The sequence below is a fragment of the Coloeus monedula genome (assembly GCF_965178545.1).
Source record: "Coloeus monedula genome assembly, chromosome: 4".
NCBI classification, from domain to species: Eukaryota; Metazoa; Chordata; class Aves; order Passeriformes; family Corvidae; genus Coloeus; species Coloeus monedula.
In genome coordinates this window covers 25597194-25617855 of record NC_138784.1, presented here as the reverse complement: position 1 = coordinate 25617855, position 20662 = coordinate 25597194, and the positions used below count along the sequence as shown (strand labels likewise).

Here is a 20662-nt window from a genome sequence, read left to right as displayed (position 1 = left end):
ATGTGCAATCTCATCTCATCTTCTTGCTTAAAAAGCTGTGGCCAGTTGCAGATGATTTCTTCTCCCCTGCTTTTTAGGTATCAGCTCTCAAAGTTTGCCACCGTTGTCCAAGCGTCCCAAGAATGCTGCTGAACTGCTGGCCATTCTCAGGCTATTACAGTGATACTAGAAAAAGCCACTGCCCCACAGTTTTCCTTTCAGAGCAGTTGGAAACCCTGAAAAAGCACATCCAAGCAGCAGCAGAAAAGAAGAAAGTGCAAGGAGAAAAACAGAGCATCTCCTGCCCCAAATCAGGAGGGGTCGGTGCCTGCTTGGGTTGGTGGAGGGGGTAATTAGGACTATCTGCTGCCTTATGTGTCACCATTGTCAACCACAGCTACTGACTCCTGTCACCACAGCAACAGCCTGCAGCCAAGGTTTATCATCTTTCTTTTGGTGATGCCTCCCCTCTCCCACATCCCTCACCCCCCTTCTTTTCCCTGTGCTTGAGCCTGTAATTAATTGCAGCTGCTGACAAAGCCAGTCTTCACAATCTGCATCATTCAGTCAGAAGTTTAATTATTAATTAACTTCTTTCAAAGTTTAAATCTCCTAATTACAAGCAAACCCATGCACATGTTCTCCCAGCCCCACTCCAGCCCTTCTTCCTTACGGCTACTCTCCCTTCCCGCAGCCTCATTGCCAATATCTTTCCCAGTGAGTTTTGGGGCCTGCAAATGGTTTGGGAAACTAAAAGGACACCCACACAATTTCTGCCCATGGCCATCTTCTCTCCTTGGCCACCACAAGGTGCTTCAGAGGAAGGCACCAGAAAATTCACAGCAATCCCTATGTAATAACTTGCCCTTAAAGGGAGAGCTCTTCCCACCTGTGACAGTTCACAATTAATTCAAACCCTTTCAGATAACAAGACCATGGCCCTCATTTGAAAAAAGAAATACAGCAGAAGAGAAGTGTCTCCTGAGTTAATAACAGAATATTCTCAGCTGGGAGGGTCCACAAGGATCGTTGAGTAACCATGGGCTAGTCTCATTATCCACATAAGTCTCTCCTCCTTAAAAAAGTTTTGTTCATTTCAGCACTGTCTGGGGACATCAAGATCCATGTCTAGATTAACTATATTTTGCCTAAAAACTTGCACTGCTTCTACAGCTGGTGCCTGCTTGTGGCAGCAAGACTTTTCTTTGCTGCTGGGTGCCAACCCTGCCCTGCACCCCAAGCAGGGCCTGGCCAGCTGCCGGCCAGAGACAGCCACTGTGTATCTACGGACCCTCCATCCTGTCTTCCTATGGACAGGGCAACTCTGGGATGAGGATGCATTCAACAGGGACATGCATCACCAGAGCACACCAGGAGAGAGCCGTCATTCACCCCAAACCATCTGGAATGCGCTGACAGCCACAAGCTACAGGACAGTTAAGGAGATATGCAGATGTTTCTGGGACGTGTTTTGTGGTAGTGCTTGATAATAAAACTATGCATAGTGGAAGATGATGTTAGAAACAGGTGATGAGAGACACACAAAGCTTTTGGGCTCAATTCCTAAGTGACAAATAGCAGAAGAAACATCTGCTGTGCTGGAGCTGTAAATACCTTGCACCTAAAAACTGCATACCACTTAAGATTCTTGGGATTGACCTTAATCTCCATTTTCTATCACTGACAAAAATACAACAGAGCAAAATAAAACACTACTTTTGGGTCCCCTCTTCTCTTCTTCCATCATCAGCTGTAGTGGCACAAGTAGCTCCCCAGAGGCTGGCATTCCTAACAGCACAGAAAATATATAAGCTTTATAATCATGACAATCCCTCAGTGTTTCCTGCTGCTATTTCCACACTACTCCTAGAGTATGCCTTGTGCCAGTTAAAGTCCTGAATACCTCAGACCTATTTAACATGCAGCAGAAATGCCTGACTGCAAAGTATTTACAGCAAGGGGGAAAAGCCAGCCCTGTGGTATGGCTTGTCATGGCAGATCCTGCTCCTGCTCCAAAATGGAGAGAAGAGCAGTTCAGTGATTCAAGTGGAAACATGGAGCCCCATGCAATGCATCCCAAACACCAGCCACCCCTACATACAACTCCTTTTGACCTCCCATCTCTCAGTTGGTGCCAGGCAGGCTCAGCTGAGGGCACTCTGCATCGCATCAGCACGAGCACTCCTCTCTGCTTCCCCTTTGGGCTCCTCCCCACCTACCTCTCATCCCACCATCCTTCCCACCAGCTAAATGGCTTCACCCTGTCATTCCAGTCTGCAGTGATTGCATTTCTTTCTCTCCCTTTGAAGCAAACTAAGGACAGAGCTGTGTTCCTTCCCTACTTTCCACCCCTGCTTTGTGACTGTCCTGCAAGAAGTCAGTAGGATGCTGTACTTGAAGTAAGACAGTTAATATTACATTTGTAATGGAAGGAGAGATTTGTTATAAAGGTCAGAGAAAGCAACAGCTCCAAGGGTAGAAATGTTCATTTTCTCTACCTCATTGCTGTTGTCTTTTGCAAATGTTTTCACAGGCAAGTTTCACTCTTTGCCCCCTCCCACTTTTTCTTATCACCAGTCAGCTTTTGTAGTTTGTTTTTCCTTCTGTATCAATGCATAGGAGTTTTGTCTTTTCATACGAAACAAGCTGGCTGAATCAACAGGGCTCTTTCTCTTCAGCCTCAGTCTGCTGAGCTAACTCACTACTAGAAGTTGAATGTAACACTGTGTTCGCTTGAAGAAAAACACCTCTCAAAATGTGTTTGTGTTCAAATAGATCAAAACAAACATTTTTCAGAACAAGAAACTTTAAAAATCCTACTTTGGAAAGACTAAAGCATTTCTTCTTTGTCTTTTTTAGTGCAAAGAAAAATTTCAATGTAACAGAAAAAAAAGGTTGAGGTTTTTTTGACCCAACATAGAATACCCTGGTTTTGAGTTCTGAGTTTCTGTTGGAAATCAAATGCCAACACCCAGCATTGCAATGCTGGGATTTCATGGTGGCCAAGCCGAGGGGTGCAATTTATAAAGCATATTTGCAAGTACTCAATGTCGACATGCTCTAGGTGGTCCCGTGTCGTGCAACCTTGTACATGTTTGCTTTCATCACGTCACCATTTATAAACTCTTCTCATGAAAGAGGAGCACCTGAACTTCAGGCACCTGACATGAGCATTGCTGAGGTCTTCAAGTGTTCCATAATACTGGTGCCAAGGAAAGGACAGCAGTACTGCCGAACACAGAGAAACTGTTACATTGATTTGAGAGGCACTGGAGAAGACTTAACTTGTGTTGGTGTTACTGGAAGGCAGGACAAGAAACTGCAGAAGGGGGACACAGTAGAGAAATTTTAAATGCTTGGCAATGCTTCTATGTTTATGCCCTTTGGAAGGGACTTCCTATCAAGAACAGATTACAAAAGACAAAGACTCAGTTGTTCCCATGTTAAATCAGATAAACACCAAAACCACAAAACATCATAGGTCAGACTCTCTGATCTCACTTCCAAGGACTGCTCAGAAAGTGGGTCCTGTACCAGGCCACACAGACTTTTGGCTGCATAGGTCAGTTTTCATTAAGTTCTAAGCTAAATCTGAATTTAAGCCAGTTTTTTCTCAAGCACCACATCATATTCCCCTTCAGAGTTTGGCAAGGATTGAAGATGGCTGTTGAAAAATTTTGTTAGGTTTGCTTTTTTTCCCATTACAGAAACAAAACGAAGCAAATCTCTCCTTTCTTAAAACTCTTTCCATAATGATTTATTCAATTCTTCTAAATGCATCCATTAAACTCTCAAATCCACTAAAACCAAAAATAATAGAAAGAAGTTTGTCAGAAAAAACATACAGTGAAGATGAAGATGCTAAGAATGAACCTGAAGAAAAAAACCAGAGGTATTAACACAATGAGGCAAGTCTTCAGATACTCCAGGAACAGGGAGACAACATGAGGTCTCTGACTACTGTAGGGGCCCTAATCAAGCAGGAGGCTGCAGGGGAAAAAGCAAGGCTTCTTTAAGACACCCTTCACCACCAGGACTCACTGGCACTAAAGCTAGCATGAGTTACACCAAGAATTCTGTCTGTCTGTCACACCATTTACATGGATACACATTGGTCTTGTGAAGCAGCCTGGTGTTTTCTCCAGGAGAGGTGTGCAGATCCCACTGCCAATTATTCAAATATCTCACAAATACCATGCATCTTCATCAATGCTGCTACACTGCCCTGCTATTAATGATTACCTCCTGCCTGTAGCAGCTGAGCCCCAGAGCTTCTCGACTGATAATGACCCACCTCCAAATTGCATCTATCTTTCAGGGTGCAGCAGAGCATCTGTTTGACAGTGTGCAGCATTCCTACAAAGCTGTTTGCTACAGAAAGCATGAAAAAATACAGTACCTAGAAAAAAAAACCCACCCAAGAATCTTTCTTTTTAGGTCAGATGAAAGTAATTACCCAAGTTTAAACTTAAGCAGGGTATTAGAGGTAATGACTGTTCCTTGAGAAAGAGCTTTTTAATATCCTCAGATGGCTGGGACTGTGGTTGCCTGTCATTCTTGCCAGGAAAGCAGTACTCCACCATGCTGTGGAACCAGTTCAAGACTGACTTGAGGAATCACACCTCCCGCTGACTCCCAAATGGTGCCTCCTGCAGCATTCTGGCTCTGCCTTGGAGATTGCTATCCAAAATCTGACCTGGCTTCACATTAAGAGCTTCAACAAGGTCACAGCATGAGGCAATAGGACTGCAGCTTGGAACATTATTATGCTGTATGACAGGTGAAAGAATTTTGCTCCAAAATCTCCTGGTCAGAGTGGCAGGTTCAGCAGTTGCTTCCTGCTGCAAATGGAGTCATAGGAGTAACAGACACCAGAGAAGGATCAGCTGAGGAAACTCCCTGAACCACAAAACTGGGGTCCATTTTTTAAAGTTCTTATTGCTTTGATATTTCACGCAGCACAAGCAACTCCCAATTGACAGCAGTGGCAAAGTAGGGACCATAGAAGAGTTAGTCCTTGATTTTGGACTCAGCTAGACCTCTGCACCAGAGAAGAGCTGAACTTGGCAGGCCAAAACAGGAAGGTATTTGCAGTCCAGAAGTGATTTCAATTAATAATGTGCTCCAGAGTGACAAAATCTGAATTTTCAAGTGTAGCTGAATTTTCTGATACAGTGCCCCATCGTCCATGATCCCAGGAAGTGACATGATCAGAGAGGCTGGTGGAGTTTTCTCTAACCAGAGCCTGAGCCATGGGAGTTGGGTTGGGTGTTGACTTTTTATCAGATGTAATCTGGCTGTGGTCAATATCTTACTTGGTGGAAATTTCCTTCTAAAGTATGAGAATGGAGTTTTGCAAGGGGAAAGGAAAAAAAAATCTCCCAGTCCTCCCTCTGCTTCTGTGCTTCATTGCCCTGTCACCCAGCAGCTTCATCCAAAATTGTGTAAGTGTTCCTCAGCACCTGTCAAACTGATGCAACAGCCCTGCCATATTTGGCAGTGCTGCAGTCCCTTCTTTTGCCTTCATGTCATGATGGGTTTCAATAGAGTCCTTATCTCGGGCGGGCCCACTAGACACAACCACTAAATAAGTACAGCACCATAAGAGCAGTGTTCGTGTGACTCAGTTTCAAGAAAGGGAAAGAACTAGCAGTGAGAGATTTGGGAGGGCAGGGAAGAGGAATTCTAAAAAGGAAAGCCTTACTTTTATGCCTCCTTACTGCTCCTAATGTTGTCAGGTTTGTTTATGGATGGGTGTAGGGTTTGTCCCCTTGTTGTGGGTTTTAGGTTCCGTGGGCTTTGGGAAACCATCTGTGGGACATGAAGAGGATATTCCAATGAACCTCCTGAAGCAGGTGCTGCTATGCAGCTGCCCAGGCTTGAGCTGGGAATCACCTCCCCCAGGCTGGAGGCACAGACACGTGAAGGACAGAGAGATTTGAGTCCTGGGTGCTGAACTTTACAGCAAATACAAAGGAATGAAGGAAACCTCTGTCTTTGAATAAGAAGCCATTTCCCTGGAGAGGAAATAGGGTAGAAGAAACCTCACCAGGACCAAAGGGCTAAACCCCACCAAACAATAAGTGTGCTCCTGTTCCCTTTCCTTGCACTGGTCTCTTTGTTCAGCATTGCTGTCTTTCTAGACCATAGTAGTTTTCAGATGTTAAAGACTGCTTTTTCCATTATTTGCAGCTTCCCACCTATCCCTCTCAAAGGCCACACAAGTTCAAGCTGAGCTTAGAGGGATGTACATATCAAATATGTCTGAAGGTAGTGCAGGGCACCTTTAATGAAAGGTCATCTTGCCTTGCAGGAATGTGATGATGATGACAATGAAAATACAAAAGGCAGATTATGGACTTTCTCACAGTTTTAAAAGGTGTGTATGCCCTTCTGCACAGGGGCTCTTCTCTGCAGGTTTCAGGGCAGTATCTTGTACCCCTGCACATCACCTGGTGAAGGATGTGGAAGTGAGCACCTTGCTCCTCCAGACAGCCAGTTTCCAAGGCTAAATTATCTTAGAGGGTACTCCGTCTCCAGCAGAAGTCGTAGATTGGAGAGGCAGAAAGAAAGGCAGAGTGGCTTTATCCTTTCTCTCTTCTCCCAGTGGCGTGATGTTTTCAGTGGCTGGAGCATCACTAAATCCTATGCTTGGTGCTTAGCTTAGCAGGCTTTTCTGACGAGTGCTTCAGTACAGAAAAAAAGATGAGGTGACAAATCTTTGCAGCAAAGTAAATAAAGATTAATTCAGAAGTGTAGGGAGTGCTCAGGTAAAGTCACTCAGAAGAAATTGCATACAGTCTAGGCAAAATGCAGGGCAATAACAGAGAGCTGGGTATGAGCTCCTGTTGTTTGTTTCATTATTGGCTGTAATTAAAACATAATTGTCAGAGTTTAAGTTGTTACCACCCCCTATTTTGAACGCTCCTTTTTCTTCTCACACTTCTTAACTTTTTTGAAGATTTGTAGCTGGCCACTCTACCCTGATTCCCAGAGGGTATTCTGGAAGATTTGGCACTGATGTCCTGCAGGACGTGTGCCTGAAGAAAAGACTGCAAATGACTGAGCCAATCTGTCTCAGCAGATAACTGGAAGCCAGGAGCTTCAGCCAGCACACAGGCTCCCAGCAGCTGCTGGAACCTCCTTGAGGGCACAGGTGGGCTATGGATGCACCCTGAAAAGGAAGGTCCTGATGTGTCTGTGTGACAAAGGTAACTGTGAAGGGCGGGAAAGATTCTCAGTATTTAAGCTTCTCATCTTAGGAGGAGAAGAGAGCCTGTGGTGGGTGAGCAGATGTGTCAGCAGTCTCCTAGTACATCTGGTCTCTTTCCATCCCTCCTCTTACATCCTGAAACAAAGAGCAGTCAGTGAAAATGAGGTTATATGAATCGTCTAGTACTTTCCTTCAAGACACCGTGTGAACTTTCACTAAATTCCACATCTTCCTCTTAAGGTACATGAATGCTTCCCTTTTGTTGCTGGAAAGAAAGCAGTCAGAAGAGGAGCAGGGTTTTTTAAGTGTCCCCTGGTTTGAGTTTTCCAATGCATGAGCTTCTTAGAGACTGGTTTTCAGGAGTGTGTAATACTTTTAATTTCTAACAGAGCCAACAGGATTAATGATGCTCTAAGCCTCCAAAGCCTCTGGCTCCCACTATCTCAAGTCAGATGGCCAAAGACCAGAGTTCACTTAAAAAAAAAACCCCAAAACAAACAACATTACCCAGCAATGACACAGTAAGTTACTGCTAGGGCTGCATTAAGATCCAGGTGTTCCTGACACCCAGTACATGTTCACTAAAGGCCTCAGTTTTCTGGCTAGTTGACAGACTGCACCATGCCAGGGAAAGGAGCCAACATGACTCATGCTCAATCACTGCGATGTCGACAGTGCTGAGTGCTGTTTTAGGGGGAGGTTAAATGCTGTGAATGTGCTAAGCATTAACAATATTAAAATATTATTAGTATTATTTATGAGATATCTCCACGTGTCCTAGATGATGCTAGCCAAGATCAAATTATGCAAAATGTTACATAAACATGCAGTAGAACATGCTGCCTGCTCCAAAGGGTTTTTAATCTAACTGAACAGGACAGGCTAACGATGCATTATGATCTCCGCTTTGCACACAAGAAGCAAGAGCACAGAGAAATGAATGCATTTACCCAAGGGCAGACAGGAGACATGGGGCACAGCTGGGAACTGAGCAAGAGTCTCCCAAATTGTTCTCCAGCACCTCTGACCTAAGATCATTCTCTGTCTCCACTACCACTGCAGTTGATGAGGACAGTGCTCACAGGGAAAATTATTTTCCCAAAAATCTTTCCTCAGAATGATGGGAGCAGTGTCCAAGTTCCACTTGTAGAGGCAACTAATGTACTGCCTTATGATAATATAGATTGTCATAAATACTGGGCTCCCTGCATCCAGAGAGGTTTCTGGCTGTTCAGGCGTGCAGTGGATGAACAGGCAAGAGCCAGAAGACGTATGCTCTCTACCTCCATCTTCCACTGATACCTTCACTGGGACCTTAAGATAAAATTCAGCCCATAGTTGTGATAGTGTAACACTAAATCCAGTTTAACACCCCCACATCTCTCTCTTTTCCAGTCTGCCAAAGAATTTGCTACCGTCCAAGGGCACTCCAGGTTCCTTTAATAGAAGCACGCTCTGTAACCACAAGTTACCAACACAACTGACTGCAGAACAACCATCTCTGTAAAAGGCAGCTCCTACACAGCATGTTGCTAATGGGGCAGGCTAGCTAAAGCCTCCATCAATCAGCACAGCATAGCTCTACTGCCTCTTTGATGTCTTTCTGCCTGTTGTATTCATTGCCCCTATTCAGATTTAGGACTGGTACCACATTTGTATTCCTGTGACCTATTTGTTTTCATATAGATTCAACTTCACACTCTATTTATTCTAGAGTTTTTGACAGCCTCTGGAAATACATGTTTCTTCCTCTTATTTACAGTCTAACTTATTTTTCCCTGTACTGTTTCCAGTCAGAAATTTTCACTGTGCATTAATCTCACTTCATTTTGGACACACCAGTGATAGCCTAGCCCATTACCCCATCCTTGCTTTCTAGCCATGCCAAGTATTTCCTTTTCTCTTTTCAGAGTCTCTTATGAGCCTTTTGGTTTTAACTTTTAACAACCACCCCCCATTCTGTCTGACTCTGTAGGAGGTGCTTCTTTATTGGATTACTCTTCACTATCTCACCGACATCCATCTTCTGTCACATTAATTTCGGAGCACCAAGGGATCGTGTGCATTTTCCCTGTGCCATGCAGGTTCCATTACCTGCACTGGTCAGCTACCCTCACATTCCTGCCTCCTCTCCATAGTGCACACTCATTCAATACTGCCACTGCAAAGGCGTCCTTGCCCATGGCAGGGGGGTTGCAACAAGATGATTTTTAAGGTCCCTTCCAACCCAAACCATTGTATGATTCCATTGAGGGTGGTGAGGCACTGAAAATGGTTGCCCAAAGAAGTAGTCCGTTTCCTGGGATTGTTCAAGGTCAGATTGAACAGGCCTCTGAGCAACCTGATCTTGTGAAAGCTGTCCCTGCCCTTGGCAGAGGAGTCGGAACAAGATGATCTGTAAGATCTCTTCCAACCCAAACCGTTCTATGATACCTAACAACATCACTTCCACAGAACACTTGCAACACTTCCCTTTCACATTTCACAATCAAGTGACTTTACCACGAGGATGGAATAAAGATGATTGTTTAGCTGGGACATAGCTAGTACAAAATGTTGGCGAGCAGAGTACAAAACCCAGCCATCTTTCCCTAACCAGAGGACAGCGCTCCCATAGGATCTCAGCAGCCTGCGAAGGTCCACTGCAGGGAAGGCTGCGGCACGATGCAGACATTTCAGCCCCTGGATCAGCAGATGGCCAAGGAAAAGAGAGTCACAAAATTATTGGTAACCTGCCCAGCTCAGCAAGATGAGACATTGTCAATGAGGAGCACCAGTGACCAGAGTATGAGATAAATTAGTTCTTGGTGGATTAGGATGGCTGCTTCATGCCCTGTACAACCCTGCCAAAGAACCCATCAGGAGCAGTGGATTCATGTGCTGTTCTCTGAGATAACATACCATCTACTACTAGGCTCAGGATACCTACATCTGGAAGACCCATCAACTTTTGCAAATTTACTTTTCAAACCCTACATGCAGTATCCTTTCTCGATCACATCTAGCAGTGACTTAACAAAATTCATCTTCCCTACGCAATCTTTTTGTTCATCTGAGAATGATTCTTCCTGCCCAGATACAATCAGACATAGAGTCAGAGGTATAATAGGAAAAACTACCACAGAAATTTAGGCTCCTTACTCATAATCCACCCTTATATTTCAATACTTACTGCCTACAGATTCTTATATGCCTGACACTGACCTGTGCCCCGAGCACTCATCCATTTTGCTGCCAGGATATACAGTGCTTCAAGTGCCCATCCCCATGGGATGCTGTGCAGGAAGCATGTTTGGTTTGGTCTGAGCAGGTAAGGGTCAAAAATATTTTCCCTCAAGCAGCCATAGTCACCATTTATCATCGAGGAAAAGAAGGGGCAGCCCTGTTGTAACACCACTTTGAGAAAGGAGAAACCCCCCTGCACCACCGTTTTTTTCTGGACGAGGAGCTGCCATACCTGCTCCTACAGCAGGGGGCTGAGGCAGGAGGCGTCAGCACCTGCACAGCATGCACAGCACAGCCTCCTCTCAGGCACGCTTGGAGCACCCACTTAACTGCACTGCATTTAAAGAGCTTTCAGATTATTTATGACAGTGAGTGGAAGGAAAAGAAAAAACCAGAGCATAGGTCAGGATAGTAAAGACAGACTTGGCACACAAGGAGGAGACAGCCACTGTGCACCCACAGTAAATCTCCAAGAGCGACCGCAAAAGAGCGTCCATCTTTCACAGAAAGAACAGCCTGTCCCTAAAGCCAGCTCTACTCCCCACCCCTCTGCCATCAGGGAGGATGACAAATCCCCAGCTAACAGCAAGATGGCTGAGGTTCTGCAGCCCCACGGGCACCTTTGCCAGGCAGTGCTGGGGGCCAGGGCAGTCACAGTGTGCCAGGTCTGGAGCCAGACACCCACTCAAAGCCCCGCATGCTGCACCAGGCTGATAAAGCAATTTTACCCACACCACTCTCCCTCACTCTGCACTCTTCCCACCCACCTGCCACTAAAACTGGGGAGGAGGGTACAAAGGAAAATCAAATTTTCACTAATATTTTGTGCACAGTGACCCATATTATAATTTTTTCTTTGTTTAAGTTGAGCTTCATTTCGCCAGGATAATTAGCTTTAGCAACGCTTCAAAAAAACTTTTCAGCCTCACAGAGCCACAAGTTTCTAAATGACAGTTGTCACATCAGGCTGCACTGTCATGTACAAAGCTTTTAGTGGTCCTGTCTCTCTCCATGCTTTAAAGCCATTTCCACAGAGACTCCATATACACACCTGATCCTTTCCTCTCCTGATAGTAGTCACAATTTTCCTCTGACACTCTTCCTTTCAGTTTCCCGGATGCTGCCTGATAGGATTTTGTTTGAAGGTGGATAAAAAAGAAATGATAGACTAATGTTGGCCCCATTACTGGCTGCTGCATTACAGCTTTTCAAAGCAAGTATGCCTATGCATATGTAACATACACGAGGATTAGGGCCACATCCATAGAACAAGCATCAGCTGATACAGGTCTTTCATGGGGAAGGCATGTACATTCAGGTGATTTGATGGTCTGTCAAGTGATTTGTTTCCTCACATAGAATGCCCAGGCTTTTTGATGACACGTTTGATGCACTTATTTTTAAATTGTCAAAGTCCTTTCTTTTAAATTGTTCATACCTATTTGAAAACATAATCTCTCTCAAGAAGGCCTTTTCTTCCCATGTTTGAGAACTCCTTAACTTTTTTTCAATTAATTTAAAAGAATTTTTTTCTTAATTTAAAAGAAACTGAGAAATAAGAAATCATTATTCTCTCTCCTCATTGCACTGAAAATAAGAAATTGCTGTGATCCTCTAGCACCTTCTCCTGTAGCTACCACCATCAAGGTCCAAAACAAAGCCACTGAAGCCAGCAAAGCCCTCCATCCTCACAGACAGGGTCCTGAGTAAAGCAGCCACCTGTCAGTCCAGAGCACAGAGAACTTCTCCAAACACAGCTAAGACTCTGACAACTTGAGTTACGGTTAGACAACCATCTCCCCTTCCCAGACCCCATCAAATCGTGGCTACCTCACTTCTAAACTCAATAGCCCCTGAATTGAGAATCCATGCTTATTTTCTTACAGCATGAGGGAGCAGCATGGATATGCATGTACAGGTTTGTCTGCTTCTATCTGGAGCAAGAGTAGCACACTAAAATTCCCTTTCCACCCAGACACTGTGACCACTCTGGGTGAAGTTTTTGCTTCTCATTTCTCACCCCAGAGCTCACTGACAGTTCCACCAGCAGGCTGGTAAGACAAGCACAAGACTGGGATAAAGCAACCAAGGCAGAGGAGAGCAGGAACCCATGAAACACATGGCATTCCTATGGAAACGCAACCAGTTTTGTCCCTGATCCAGGGAGAATCACCCTTCCATGGGAAGGAGCCTCCCACATTCTAGCAATTCTCCTGCTTCTCTTCTAGTTGTGAAATGGCTCAAAAAAGTAATAGAAGCAGTTTAGCATTGGGGAAGTTTATCATGGGCTATCTTTTAGAAACAAAGACGGTTCTTTCCAGCCCTAGCAGATGGAAGCTAATGGCCCATTATGCACCTAACCCTGGCAGGGACAGAAAAACAGCTGCAGGAAAACAGATCTGAATTCCCCAAGCCCTTCACAATGCAGCCACTTTCTAATGTCCTTAAGAGCATGTGGTGGTGTAATGGAAGGGTTTTATTAACACAGAACCTGCACAACTCAATTGTAAGTTTTAACCCAGTACAAATCACGTCAGTAAAGCCTGTCTGCCTAATCCCCATTCTACAGCTGCAATAGCAGAGGACGATGTCTCAGCTGAAGGAATACAAACTGGGACAACTACAGTGCTTAGCACGCAAAGGCTGTTCAGAAGGGTCCTATATTGGTACATTGGGCAGGAATAGCCTGTAACTCCATCAGTCTGTGGAGCTCTACACCCATTTAACACATCAACATAGAATCATGTCTTAGTTGATTGGTTAGTTTGGAAGGCACCTTAAAACCCTCTAGTTCCAGCCACTGTGGGCAGGAATACCACCCACTAGATCTGGTTGCTCAGGGCCTCATCCAATCTGGCCTTGAACCAGGGGAACAGAAGATGGCAACTGCTTCAGTCTTGCTGGGGTGACCCAACACTACTTGTGGGACAGGACCACACAATTGCGGTCAAAAGCAGAGCACAAATGTGTTACAGTTGATTTATGAGACCAATTGCACATATCTAATCACATTTTCTGCAATGCAGAGATAGCACTGGGCAGATTTAACCTGGATTTAAGACACTCACTGAAAACTGCACATAAAACTTCCTCACAGCAAGGCTGGGATAAAGATATCTCACCCATGGGAGCTAGGCTCCTCAGGAATCTTTAAGTGGAAGTAGAGAGATGCCCAGCACACATTGTCTATTAGGAAAGCCAGTCAGTAAGCCTGAAAGGCCAGTCTCAAGTCTAACATGGAAGATGGTGAGACACAGGGGTTTTGTCAGTTACTACAGCAAAAGACAGATGGATTTGGGGCTTGTGACAGAATGATGAAGAGTGAAGCTAAAATCCAGGGCAGGGCTTCCTTGACCAAATCCAACCACTCAGCTCTGTCACTTCTGATTTCAGATTAAAACTTCCACCTCTTCCCATAGCAGCACCTCCAGCTTGCCTCACCCCATGCACACGGTAGTGAAACATTTAGCTACAGTTTTAGCTTCAAGCCTTGGAAAAACCTCTCTAGGCTCCCAGGCTCCTTTCTGGTGTTCTGTGGACAGGGTCTCTGTTCAAGCATTTCTGCTGTCTTCCTTTGCCATGAGGTTACTCTGTTTCTAGACTACACAATTATAGCATCAAGGTTCTCAGCAGCTGTACCATTTATTTGACAATGATCAAATCTAGAGGAAAAAAATTGCAGATCCCTATCATGTTGCTGGATGTGTAGGGAGAGAGGAACTGTTTAGTTTTCACTGACCCTTTAAAACAAATATTTTCCTGTCTGGATTAGAAAACATGCCTCATCTGAGTAAAATTTAGCTCAAATCTTCCTTTTGTTTTTCTGTTGCTCTTCAGACAGGGAATTTCAGAGACTACTTCACTGATGAGAAAAAAATGGATTTGGTTTATTTCAGGAGTGGAGGTTGTGCCTTGGTTCTCTCAGATATATGAAACATCCCTTGATTGTGCAAATGCATCCTGATGGTGTCTTTGTGTTCTTATCACTCCTGATTTATGGGGGCCTTTTCTACACTCAGAAAAAGAATTTGCATTTCAATTTCCATTACTTGCTCCTTTCCTCACAGCACTCCAGCTCTGGAAGGGAGCTCGTATTCTGCTTTCCCCCAGCTGCCCCACATTGCTCCAGCATTGGGGAGGATACAGGAGCAGGGTACTACAGGCTCCGCTCTATGGGAACAAGGCTCATGCTACCATGATCTCTGGTGAGATACACCTTTGCTTATGCCCAGCAAGGACCCCTGGCATGTCTAGCCCCGTCTCTCAGCCCTTCCTCCCTACACTGTGATGGAGGGGGAAGGCAACAGCCCTGTCTCCTGCCTGGTTCCCAACACCAGCCCTTGCTTGCTCACCCGTTCTTAGAAACAGCAGCCAACAAAAGAGCAAGGAGGACGAGGAACGCTCACCCCTCTGCCTTCTCGCTCCTACAGAGATGGCAGGAGGACAAGCAGGCAGCCTTGGGGACTCGTCCCTTCCTTGTTTCCTGCAGGGTTGTGCCTGTTCTAAGGTGAGCTCGCAAGCAGACTCCAATCCAAAACCACCTGAAAGCATATCACATGTCTTGGACAGGTGGGTGGAACACGGATCTGAAAGCCACTGTCCCCTCTACGCTTCATCTTTACCCCTCCTGCAAACCCTAGTCGCTGCAGAAAGTTCCTGTGCCAGCCCAGGCGCTGCTCTCTCAGCCCTGCACTGCCTCTTCTCATTTGTGCAGTCTGGATGGGCTGTCACAGGCAGCCTGAGCATGCTACAAACCCTCTGAGCCTGCACAAGGGGTGGGCTTGGAGCCAGGAATGTGTGGGAAACCACATGGGCTGCGTTGCAGACCCCACCATCCACCTCGCAGCTAAACTGGGGCTTTTGATAGATGTAGTTCATGTCTACCTAGGAAACATTAGAAGCTTTGAAAGAAAAAAAAAAAAAAGAAGAAGATAAAAGATAGCTTCAGAAACGGGGGAGGAGTTGCCAGGACACGTCAAGCTTTAAAGACGTGAGTCGCAGAAATGCATTAAGGCTCGTTGTTCAGAGCTGTCAGCCCCACAGCCGTTATTAAAACTGAACTTGGTTAAAAATAAGAGAAGCAAACTGAACCTTATTGAGCATTTGTTTGGACATTAAGGCCACAGATTCCTAATAGGTTTTTGGAAGTCAAACATCATGTGCCATAAGCCTGTGTCATCTTAATTTGCAATGGCCTGAAACAATATATTCAAGAATACATTTTGCTTTGACTTGTTTGAAGTACATTTGTTTTGACCTCAGGGTTTTGTCTATCACCATTACCATGTTGACTTTTACATTAACATATAAAGCCAAAGGAAATACGTTGAGCTGATTAAAACATGCACATCATTTCCAGGGGGCAGAAGGGTGACAGTAAATTTATGCTGATTTCTCTGAATCAGCAATTTCCAACTGAACCCAGTTCCAGGGCAAAATTCTCCAGAAGCACCACTGGGAATTCTCATGCTGTCCCCAGTGTTCATCTAAGACGCTACACACGTCTCAGTGTTTCAAACACGCAATTTTGGCCCCTTTTTCTCCACTGGGCTCCTTTTTTTTTTTTTGACTTTCAAATGTTTGTACAGAGTGCTGAAATCCATTACGTTCAGCAGTATCTGCCCTATTTATCCAGCTCCCAGCTGGCTGCAGAGTAGCTTTCATCAGTGGGTCTGAACTCACAAATGCTGACACAGAGATTATCTGCCCTGTGAAGAACAGTTTAACCAGATTAATCTGTGGGAGGTCCCCTCAGCCTCTTCCCTGTGGAGCCCTACCATGAAGGATTGGCATAATCTCAGAGTCTATGGGGTATGCTCCCCGCCTCCCCTCCCCAGAGGAAGGTACCCCATTCCCCAGGGTCCACAATCCCGTTTTCCAAACTGGGCTTGGCTGCTGTGCAGTGCCCACCCTCCCCCTTCAGGGAAGGGCCAATCCTGAAGGACAGTGGTGGGATGGGGCAGGAGATGGCTTTCATTTTCCATACCCCAGAGCTGGCAGCCCTGCTCCCAGCATGGTACATTATGGTAGTAGGGACACGGAGCAAAGCCCCATAGCCCTCAAACCCTTAAACCTATTAGGTTTACACAGCAGGGTGAAGTAAGGGGAATTACTGACAGCCCTTTCTCACCTGCTGACTCCAATTTGCTTGTTTTCATTACAGCAGATAAAGAAACAAACCATTTAGTCAGCAAATCCAAGCCCAGAAATCAATCACATTCCCTCAGCAGCTCTTGCATTGTCAGAGGAGACAGAAGCAGGAAAGACTGATCAAATAACACTTTACCCAGACTTAAACAAGGGAGGAAGGTTTGACATTAGCATTTCTACAACTACCTCTCTTTTTCTTTTTTCTTTTTTTTTTTTTTTTTTGTACTTTTACTCCCCTCTCTCCCCTTCAAGCCTGGCTTTAAACATCTCAAAACGGGCAGATTTTAAGGTGAACTAGATATCCTGGCAATGGATGATGACTAATACACTATGAATGACAGAAACTTGGTGGAACACTAAAAAGCAAATGAGATATTATAATACCTGGCTGCAAGTTCTATAGAAAAGTGGGTTCAAGCCAAAGGGTTGAAGGAATAATGTAGTCTTTTCAATACCTCAGTGGAGTTAATTCAGAAAACCTTAAAACTCTTAAGGGGGAAAAGCATGTGCAGAAGATCATTCCATCAACTCTGCATGAATTCACAACCCCGGGAGCTGCAATACATTTATAATCCCATGCTGCACATCTATCATCAGGACTGTAGCTAAAGACAGCTGGGTATGCAGTTTTGAAAGAACACACAATTTATAGAAAATTAAGATGGGGGAATTCACCTGTAAGCTGGCACAAAGAACACAACAGCTCCTCTGCTCTTTAAACAATTGCTTCTTGGAACAGATAATTCAAGCGCCCACAAGCAAAAGCAGCAATTCCTGACTTAATTTTCAGCAACATGCAGGAACTAAATCAAGAAGTGACAATATCTGAGCCCTTAAGTAATAGGGTTCACAATGTAATTAAGTTCAGTGTCCTAGGAAGAGGTAGTGAATGAAGAGATATACAAATGACTCTAGATTTTAGAAGACTGTTTAGAGCACAACAGGAGTCATTCAGAAGGACATTAATTCAGCGTAGAGGAAGAAAGTGCTGTACAGATGGTTTAAATAATATATAAATGATGTGGGAAGAGAGCTCTTGGTGGGGTCACAGAGTCTGCAGAGGATACAGGTTATTTTGGGGAATTCAAAACAGCCTCTCAAGACCAGAGAGAATTCTTGGATGTTGAACTGAGAACTTAACCAAAGCAAGGCAGATGGCCAACACAACGATAAGTGACACTGTCAGTTAAAACAAATCGATTATCCTGGAAAACCCACGTTAAAGCTGCTCCAAGTCCTCTCACAGGATTTTGAGAGGCAACAGCCTATGCACGGGAGCTGGTGTCCCTGCACCCAACTCAGCACTGCCCAACCAAACACAGTGCCATCAGAAATGTGCCCAGCTGCAAAAGGACTTGGAAGAGGAAGGACACAGATAAAACGCAGGACTGGCTATCTCAGGCTGCAACAGTTTTTGCAGAACTTGAGAGGGTTCAGAGAAAGGTGAGAGAAGTGATGGACAGCCTGGGAACACTGTTGTCTCCAAGGAGGGGAAACTTTGCGTTGGTTTCTGGTCCCTTTTACGAAGGAAATCCTCTTCCCTACTGCAAGCACCAACTGCATTAGCAATACCCTTGATTCCTGCCAGGCAGGGCTGTCACCACAGTATATTACTGTCGGAGATTTTTGATCTGCTATTGCATTGGTCCTACATCTGCTGTAAAGCACACAAAAATATTTCACAGCCTCTGACGTGTGAGAGTACATTTTTGGCAGCTCATTCTGGACTTAGCACAGGGGCTCATGATTGCAGGGTGCCTGATAAGGCAACTCCAGCCATCCCTTTTGGTCCTGAGCTCATCTGAACAGAAAAAATTTATAGAAGTGCATAAAATAATAAAACCAATAACTGGTGAAATTCCGTGCTCCCAGCACTGGGCCAAGATGATACACAGTCATTAGAAGATGGCAAATCCAACCTGGCAGAAATGAAATAGTGTGCTGCTCTCCCTCCTCTCCTCCCAATTTCAATATATGATTAAACAGCAGAACTCTGCCACAGAAGGCAGCAAGACCAGGATCCCCACATCACTCAATACAGAACCAATCAATTCATAGGAAAATAAATCCGTATGCAGAGTAATCATTACTAGAGACTCAAAGCCCCATCACTTACATCCATCTCTAACCCATACACAGGGGATAAATCCACACTTGCCTACAGCAAGGTCTGGACACCTTTTTGTGAGGTGCTCCCTGCTGTGGTTAATCACCAGCAGTTATGTACTACACCAGCTCAGCCATTCCTTTTTCATCCAAGCTGGATGACATTTATAATCAAAGCAATCACATTTACTGCTTGATTTTTTGAAGTGCCTGAGCATATTGGAGTCATATGCAGAAAAGGAACCTCTGAGCCAGAGAATGAAGCAAGTAAAGGGCAGCTACTAGTCACGGCCGATAAAGTGGGCATCAGCATTAACTTCTGTGATGCTCATTTGGATCTTTTTCCACTTCCAGGATCAGTTTCCTCTCATCATTTTGAGTCAGACCTTCACAGATCAGGCCAAGCAAACCCTGCCTAACACCCCATTTTCAGTTTATAGAAACAATTGTTTGTGTTAGTACAACTGCTATGATTCATGCCAGTTAACAGCCGAGAAGGTAGAGACACCTTTCAGGCACAGTCGGGCGCTTGCCACCTTCCCCACCAATCACTGTCAGAGAGAGGCCAGGCCAGCATGTCAGACTCAGTCCAGCACCACACAGGCCCAACATCCTTATCCCTCTCCACATCAGCTTCTTCTGTAAGATAAACAGGCAGAGGAATATTTGCTTAGCTCAGTGTCCAAAGAAAATGCAGCTACAATACGGTATTGCACTGAGAACTGCTGAAGTGACACAAGCCAGTTTCAGGATAAGTAGTTTGCTTCCCAGCCAAATTTTTTTGCATTGCTTTATCTAGCTCAGTTAGCCTGACTGCCAAATGCCCAAGCCTTCTCTGAGCTTCCAGCTCCTTTTCAGTCATGGCACTTGACCATCTTTTCTTTATGGATTGCCAGACAATGAGAACAATGCTCCCAATTCCTAATTAATTTGCTACTCATTTCCTTATCGTTGAAAAGGTGTGTGCACGCAGGACTGAAGCTTACACACATGTATTATGAGCAACTATAGCATGTTGCTTCCTTTCAACATAAGATTGGTCTAAATCTCAATAACATCGCTCCCTGCCTGCTGCTGCTTTTCACTGCTCCCGAGATATTATTTATTCCTTCTCACATCCCTCAGGGTATTCCTCATCTCTTTTTCCTCTTGCATCACTTCCCACTCCTTCCACCCCCCACCTACTACCCTGCCCCACTGTAACAATTCCAAATTTCTTCTCTTCCATTACTCTCCTGCCGCCTTGCTAGATGTCACTACTTTTATTCCTGCACATTTCCACCTTTGCCCTGACACATATCTCACTTTGCAGCCCTCCCTCTTCTCAGGAAAGCGGGGGGGGGGGGGGGGGGGAGGGAAATGCCACCTCTCATTTTTATACACAGCATAGATCCAGCCTGTTTTTAGATCAGGCTCTGACAGAGTCAGAGCACTGGAACTGCCTGGGATAGCTAATGATCTCATCTTCATCTTTGCAGATAAAACCATGAGCTTTTCTCTTGGCTCATTCTCTTTGACCTTAGTACAGCCTTATATGCTGAGCTCCTCCATCCTCCTGGAATTCACCATTGCCATCTCTTGTTCCTGTCCAGCTTCCCCTTATTTGTGATACACCTGCTTTTCTGACTGTAGGTATCACCTTCTCTGTAGTGCTGTCTCCATATACACTCTTCCTTGCTGTGGCCTTCTGATCCCCTTTTAAAAAAGAAAACTTTGTGTGCTCTCTCCTGGACTGCAGCAATACCTGGGAACTGCTGCCATCATGGATGGAAGTGCTTCCAGACTTTATCACTCCTGATGATGGCAGCCAGTGAAGTCTAGGACACTGCTAAGGCTTGTGGGGCTGGGATAGAGCCAAGGAAGCAGTGATAGGGCTTCCAGTCTGACTGACTGGTAATTGGCATATTCCTTCTCTTAATTTTGTGCTTGAGCGGATGCTTCTCTCCCTAGAAATCACAGAATGTTCCGAGTTGGAAGGGACCCACGAAG

At 45.0% G+C, this 20662-nt stretch overlaps 1 protein-coding gene across 4 annotated transcripts in view; it reads right to left on the bottom strand.

Annotated features, from left to right (window-relative positions):
* CACNA1I (calcium voltage-gated channel subunit alpha1 I) overlaps positions 1 to 20662 on the bottom strand; it is a 123322-nt gene that overhangs the window by 87730 nt on the left and 14930 nt on the right. Inside the window, exon 1 of one of the 4 annotated variants that reach the window (XM_082280554.1) lies at positions 4436 to 6179. The exons of the other annotated variants lie outside the window; for them this stretch is intronic. The gene's annotated coding sequence lies outside the window, so the exon portion shown is untranslated. Of the gene's footprint in view, positions 1 to 4435; positions 6180 to 20662 lie in introns of those variants that run through there. 4 annotated transcript variants of the gene reach the window in all.